The following is a 6689-nucleotide window of genomic DNA, read 5'->3' as shown; positions in this document are numbered from 1 at the left end:
CCAGGCTGGAGTGCAATGTCGCCATTTTGGCTCACTGCAACCTCTGCCTCCTGGGCTCAAGCCATCCTCCCACCTGAGCCTCTGGAGTAGCTGGGACTACAGGCACAGCGCCACCACGCCCAGCTAATTTTTGTATTTTTTGTAGAGACAGGATTTCGCCATATTGTCCAAGATGGTCTCCAACTCCTGAGCTCAAATGATCTGCCTGCCTTAACTTCCCAAATTGTTGGAATTACAGGTATGAATCACCATGCCCGGCCAAAAATTTGTTTAAATTAGCTGGGCATGGGCCAGGCACGGTGGCTCATGCCTGTAATCCCAGCACTTTGGGAGGCTGAGGTGGGCGGATCACCTTAGGTTAGGAGTTTGAGACCAGCCTGGCCAACATGGCGAAACCCTGTATCTACTAAAAATATAAAAATTAGCCGGGCCTGGTGACGGGCATCTGTAATCCCAGTTACTCAGGAGGCTGAAGCAAGAGAATCACTTGAACCCAGGAGGCGGAGGTTGCAGTGAGCTGAGACTGTACCACTGCACTGCAGCCTGGGCAACAGAGACTGCATCTCAAAAAAAAAAATTAGCTGGGCATGGTGGTGTGCTTCCTTAGTCCCAGCTACTAAGGAGGCTGAGGTAGGAGGGTCTCTTGAGCCCAAGAGGTGAAAGGTGCAATGAGCCATGACCATGCCAGTGCACTCCAGCCTGGGTGACAGCCCCTGCCTCAAAAAAAAAAAAGGGACAGGCATGGTGGCTCATGCCTGTAATCCCAGCACTTTGGGAAGCCAAGGCAGGCAGATCACGAGGTCAGGAGATCGAGACCATCCTGGCTAACATGGTGAAACCCCGTCTCTACTAAAAATACAAAAAATTAGCCAGGTGTGGTGGCAGGCACCTGTAGTCCCAGCTACTCGGGAGGCTGAGGCAAGAGAATGGCGTGAACCCGGGAGGCAGAGCCTGCATTGAGCGGAGATCGCGCCACTGCACTCCAGCCTGGGGCACAGAGCAAGACTCCTTCTCAAAAAAAAAAAAAAAAGTGTGTCTCTCCCCATCCTCCCATTGCATCCCCCCATTGGCTTCTTCTCTTACCATGTGGTCTCTGCACATGCCAGCTCCATGTTGTCTTCTGCTGAGTAGAAGGAGCCTAATGCCTTCACCGGAAGCAGATGCTGCTGCCACTCTTCTTGTACAGCCCAGACATCTGTAAGCCAAATAAATTTTTCTTTTCTCTTTTTTTTTTTTTTTTTTTTTGAGACAGGGTCTCACTCTGTCTCCCAAGCTGGAGTGCAATGGTGCAAACATGGCTCACTGCAGCCTCCTGGGCTCAAGGAATTCTCCTACTTCAGCCTCCCAAGTAGCTGAGACCACAGGCATGCACCACCATGCCCAGCTAATTTTTAAAAATTTTATAGAGACGGGGTCTTACCATGTTGTCCAGGCTGGCCTCAAATTCTTGAAAGCAAGTGATCCTCCCATCTTGGCCTTCCAAAGTGCTGGGATTACAGGCGTGAGCCACCATGCTCAGCGAAGATTTTTTTTTTTCTTTTTTTTGTTTTGAGACAGAGTCTCGGTCTGTTGCCCAGGCTGGAGTATAGTGGCGCAATCTGGGCTCACTGAAACTTCCACCTCCCTGGTTCAAGTGGTTCTCCTGCCTCAGCCTCCCAAGTAGCTGGGATTATAGGCATGCGCCACCATGCCTGGTTAATATTTTTGTATTTTTAGTAGAGACGGGGGTTTTACCATGTTGGCTAGGCTGGTCTCGAACTCCTGACCTCAAGTGATCTGCCTGCCTCGGCCTCCCAAAATGCTGGGATTACAAGCGTGAGCCACTGTGCCCGGCTGAGATTTTGTATGACTGATTCAATACCCTTACTAGTTATAGTAAGGTATTCTATTTCTTCTTTGAGACAGTTTGTTTAATTTTTGTGTTTCTAGGAATTTATCCATTTTGACTATGTTATATAATTTGTTGGCATAGAATTTTCATCATATCCTCTTATAATTCTTTTTTTTTGAGACAGGGTCTCGCTCTGTCACTCAGGCTGGAGTGCAGTGGCACGATCACAGCTTACTGCAGCCTCAACCTCCTGAGCTCAGGCAACCCTCCCACCCCAGCCTCTTGAGTAGCTGGGAGTACAGGCCCGTGCCACCATGCCCAGCTAATTTTAGTATTTTTAGTAGAGTTGGGGTTTCACCATGTTGGCCAGGCTAGTCTCCAACTCCTGGACTCAAGTAATCCGCCTGCCTCAGCCTCCTAAAGTGTTGGCATTACAGGTGTGAACCACCTTGCCTAGTTTGTTGTTCTTCTAGTTCCTTCAGGTATACAGTGAGATTACTGATTTGAGATCTTTTTGTTGTTTGCTTTTTGAGACAGGGCCTCACTTTGTAGCCCAGGCTGGAGTGCAGTGGCATGATCACTGCTCACTGCAAATTCTGTGTCCCGGGCTCAGGTGATCCTCCCACCTCAGCCTCCCAAGTAGCTGGGACTATAGGCCTGCACCACCACACCAGGATAATTTTTGTATATTTATTTTGGTAGAGATGGGGGGTTCACCATGTTGCCCAGGCTGGTCTCAAACTCCTGGGCACAAGTGATCCTCTCACCTTGGCCTCCCAAAGTGCTAGGATTACAGGCATGAGCCACTGCACCCAGCCAGATCTTCTTTTAAAATACAGGTTTTTACAGTTATAAATTTCCCTCTCAGTTCATCTTTTACAGCATCCACAAATTTTGGTGTATTTTCATTTTCATTCATCTCAAAGTGTTATTAATTTCCCTTTTGATTTCTTCTTTGACCTATTGATTGTTTAAGGATGTGTTGTTTGAAAGTCATGTTGAGCTGGGCATGCTGGCTCACACCTGTAATCCCAGCACCATGGGAGGCTGAGGCAGGAAGGTGACTTGAACCCAGGAGTCCAAGACCGCTTTGTGCAATATAGTGGGAACCTGTCCCTACAAACAAACAACAATAAAAAACCCTCTAGCCAGGTGTGGTGGTGTGCACCACTAGTCCCAGCTATTCAGGAGGTTGAGGTGGGAGGATCGCTTGAGCCCAGGAGGTCGAGATTGCAGTAAGCCATGATCATGCCACTGCACTCCAGCCTGTGTGACAGAGTGAGATCTTGTCTCAAAAACAAAATAAAATAAAGTCTTATCAAGGAGGATGGAGGAGCAGAGAGTTCCAGGAATCCATCTCTCCACAGCAAAAATTGAGCTGGTTGAAATTATCTGAAGCAACCATTTTGGAAATTTGGTCTAGTAGAACATTTTCAGCATCCAGGGGAGAGGTTGATGAAGAGGCTGGTAAACTTCAGTAAATTTTCACTTTTCTCATAGCAGCTGCTGCCTCCAGTCCAGTGATAAGCATCTACGTGGAGAGCTCCTATAGACCCCTTCCTCTACACACACACAGTTTCCCCTATTGAAGTTGCTCCCAAGTTTTGGCAATTATAAATACAGCTGCCATAAATATTTATGTACTGAGTGTTGTGTGAACATCATTTTTTTAAACTCATTTGCTAGCTTTGGGTTTTTAAAAACTCATTTGGGGCCCAGCGCAGTGGCTCACGCCTGTAATCCCAGCACTTTGGGAGGCTGAGGCGGGCAGATCACCTGAGGTCAGGAGTTCAAGACCAGCCTAGCCAACATGGCGAAACCCCATCTCTACTAAAAATACAAAAATTAGCCGGGCATGGTAGCAAGTGCCTGTAATTCGGGAGGCTGAGGCAGGGAGAATTGCTTGAACCCAAGAGGCGGAGGTTGCAGTGAGCCGAGATCACGCCATTGCACTCCAGCCTGGGCAACAGAGCAAGACTCTGTCTCAAAAACAAGCAAACAAACAAACAAACAAACACTCATTTGGTCTTTGGAAAATAATGAAAAGCACAATTGCTGTATTAAGACTACATTTAGCTTTGTAAGAATGCCGTGGGTGTGGTGGCTATGTCGGGATTAAGACTACGTTTAGCTTTGTAAAAATGCCTCGGATGTAGTGGCTATGTCGGGCACAGTGGCTCACACCTGTAATTCCAGCACTTTGGGAGGCCTAGGTGGGCGGATTGTCTGAGCTCAGGAGTTTGAGACCAGCCTGGGCAGCATGGTGAAAATCCCATCTCTTCTAAAAATACAAAAAAATTAGCCAGGCATGGTGGTGTGCGCCTATAGTCCCAGCTACTCGGGAGGCTGAGATGGGAGAATCACTTGAACCCGGGAGGCAGGGGTTGTAGTGAGCCTAAATCGGGCCACTGCACTCCAGCCTGGGTGACAGAGTGAGACTCTGTCTCAAATAATAATAAAAAATACAGGGCCGAGCGCAGTGTAATCCCAGCACTTTGGGAGGTGGAGGAAGGCAGATCACCTGAGGTCAGGAGTTCGAGACCAGCCTGGCCAAAATGGTGAAACCCTGTCTCTACTAAAAATACAAAATTTAGCCAGGTGTGGTGGCAGGCGCCTGTAACCCCAGCTACTCGAGAGGCTAAAGCAGGAGAATCACTTGAACTTGGGAGATGGAGGTTGCAGTGAACCGAGATCACGCCACTGCACTCAAGCCTGGGTGACAAGAGTGAGACTCCCTCTCAAATAAATAAATAAAAATACAAAAATTGTTCAGGTGTGGTGGCAAGCATCTGTAATCCCAGCTACTCAGGAGGCTGAGGCAGGAGAATCACTTGAGCCCCGGAGGTGGAGTTTGCAGTAAGGTGAGATCACCCCACTGCACTCCAGCCTGGGCTACAGAGCAAGACTCGGTCTCAAAACAAACAAACAAACAAGCAACTGCCAAAGTGTCTTCCAAAATGGCTATATACCACTTTGCATTCCTACCAGCAATGAATGAGAATTCCTATTGCTTCACATCTTGCCAGCATTTGGTGGTGTCAGTGTTTTGGATTTTAGCCATTCTAATAGGTAAGTAGTGCTATCTTACTGTTTTAGTTTGCAGTTCTCTGATGACATATGATGTTAAACATCTTTTCATATCCCTACTTGCCATCTGTATATCTTCTTTGGTGAGATGTGTATTCAGATCTTTGCCCATTTAAAAAATTGGATGATATGGCCAGGTGCAGTGGCTCACACCTGTAATCCCAGCACTTTGGGAGGCCAATGTGGGAGAATTACTTGAGGCCAGGAGTTTGAGACCAACTTGGCTAACATGACGAAACCCCATCTCTACTAAAAATGCCAAAAATTAGATGGGCGTGGTGGAGCACACCTGTAATCCCAGCTACCCAGGGGGCTGAGGCACAAGAATCGCTTGAACCTGGGAGGTGGAGGTTGCAGTGAGCTGAGATCACACCACTGCACTCCAGCCTGGGTGACATAGAGAGACCTTGTCTCAAAATGAATAAATAAATAAAAATAAAATTTGCGTTGTTTTCCTTTTTTTTTTTTTTTTTTGAAACAAAGTCTCACTTTGTCGGCCAGGCTGGAGTAAAATGGCGCTATCTCGGCTCACTGCAACCTCCGCCTCCCGGGTTCAAGCAATTCTCCTGCCTCAGCCTCCCGAGCAGCTGGGATTACAGGCGCCCGCCACCAAACTCAGCTAATTTTTGTATTTTTATTAGAGATGGGGTTTCACCATGTTGGTCAGGCTGGTCTCGAACTCCTGACCTCATGATCCGCCTGCCTTGGCCTCCCAAAGTGCTGGAATTACAGGCGTGAGCCACAGCGCCCAGCCTGTATTTTTTCTTAGAGATGGGGTTTCGCCATGTTGCCCAGGCTGGTTTCAAACTCCTTGGTTCAGGCGATCCTCCTGCCTCAGCCTCTAAAAGTGCTGAGATTACAGATGTGAGCCACTGCACCCGGTCTAATTCCAAAGTTTATATGGAAAAGCAAAAGGCCAAGAATAGCCAACACAATATTGAAGAAGAGCAAAGTCAGAGGAGTGACACTTCCTGACTTCAAGACTTACTATAAGCCAGGCGCGGTGGCTCACGCTTGTAATCCCAGCACTTTGGGAGGCCGAGGCGGGCGGATCACGAGGTCAGGAGATCGAGACCACGGTGAAACCCCGTCTCTACTAAAAATACAAAAAATTAGCCGGGCGTGGTGGCGGGCGCCTGTAGTCCCAGCTACTCGGAGAGGCTGAGGCAGGAGAATGGCGTGAACCCGGGAGGCGGAGCTTGCAGTGAGCCGAGACTGCGCCACTGCACTCCAGCCTGGGCGACAGAAGAGCGAGACTCCGTCTCAAAAAAAAAAAAAAAAAAAAGACTTACTATAAAGCTACAGTAATCAAGACAGTAAGGACTAGACATGGTGGCTTACACCTGTAATCCCAACACTTTGCGGGGCTGAGGCAGGAGGATCACTTGAACCCAGGAGTTTGAGACCAACCTGGCTACACGTGAGACCTGGTCTCTATTTAAAAAGAAAAAAAAAAGGGGGGGGAGCCAGGTGTGGCAGCTCATGTCTGTAATCCCAGCACTTTGGAAGGCTGAGGCAGGCAAATCACCTGAGGTCAGGAGTTTGAGATCAGCCTGGCCAACATGGTAAAACCCTGTTTCTACTAAAAATACAAAAATTAGCTGGGCATGGTGGCATGCTGCCTGTAATCCCAGCTACTTGGGAGGTTTAGGCAGGAGAACTGCTTGAACCCGGGAGGTGGAGGTTGCAGTGAGCTGAGATTGCGCCACTGCACTCCAGCCTGGGCAACAGAGTGAGACTTCATCTCAAAAAAAAAAAAAAAAAAAGAGAA

At 48.1% G+C, this 6689-nt stretch overlaps 1 protein-coding gene across 1 annotated transcript in view; it reads right to left on the bottom strand.

Annotated features, from left to right (window-relative positions):
* Positions 1-1142: 1142 nt before the first annotated feature.
* The window catches only part of TRAIP (TRAF interacting protein), a 38410-nt gene continuing 32863 nt past the window's right edge, over positions 1143-6689 (bottom strand). Inside the window, exon 16 of the transcript XR_009214440.1 lies at positions 1143-1195. The gene's annotated coding sequence lies outside the window, so the exon portion shown is untranslated. The remainder of the gene's footprint in view (positions 1196-6689) is intronic.

This window comes from Hylobates moloch, unplaced genomic scaffold (assembly GCF_009828535.3).
Source record: "Hylobates moloch isolate HMO894 unplaced genomic scaffold, HMol_V3 SCAFFOLD_8, whole genome shotgun sequence".
Lineage (NCBI taxonomy): Eukaryota > Metazoa > Chordata > Mammalia > Primates > Hylobatidae > Hylobates > Hylobates moloch.
This window is presented reverse-complemented; position numbering and strand designations above follow the sequence as displayed.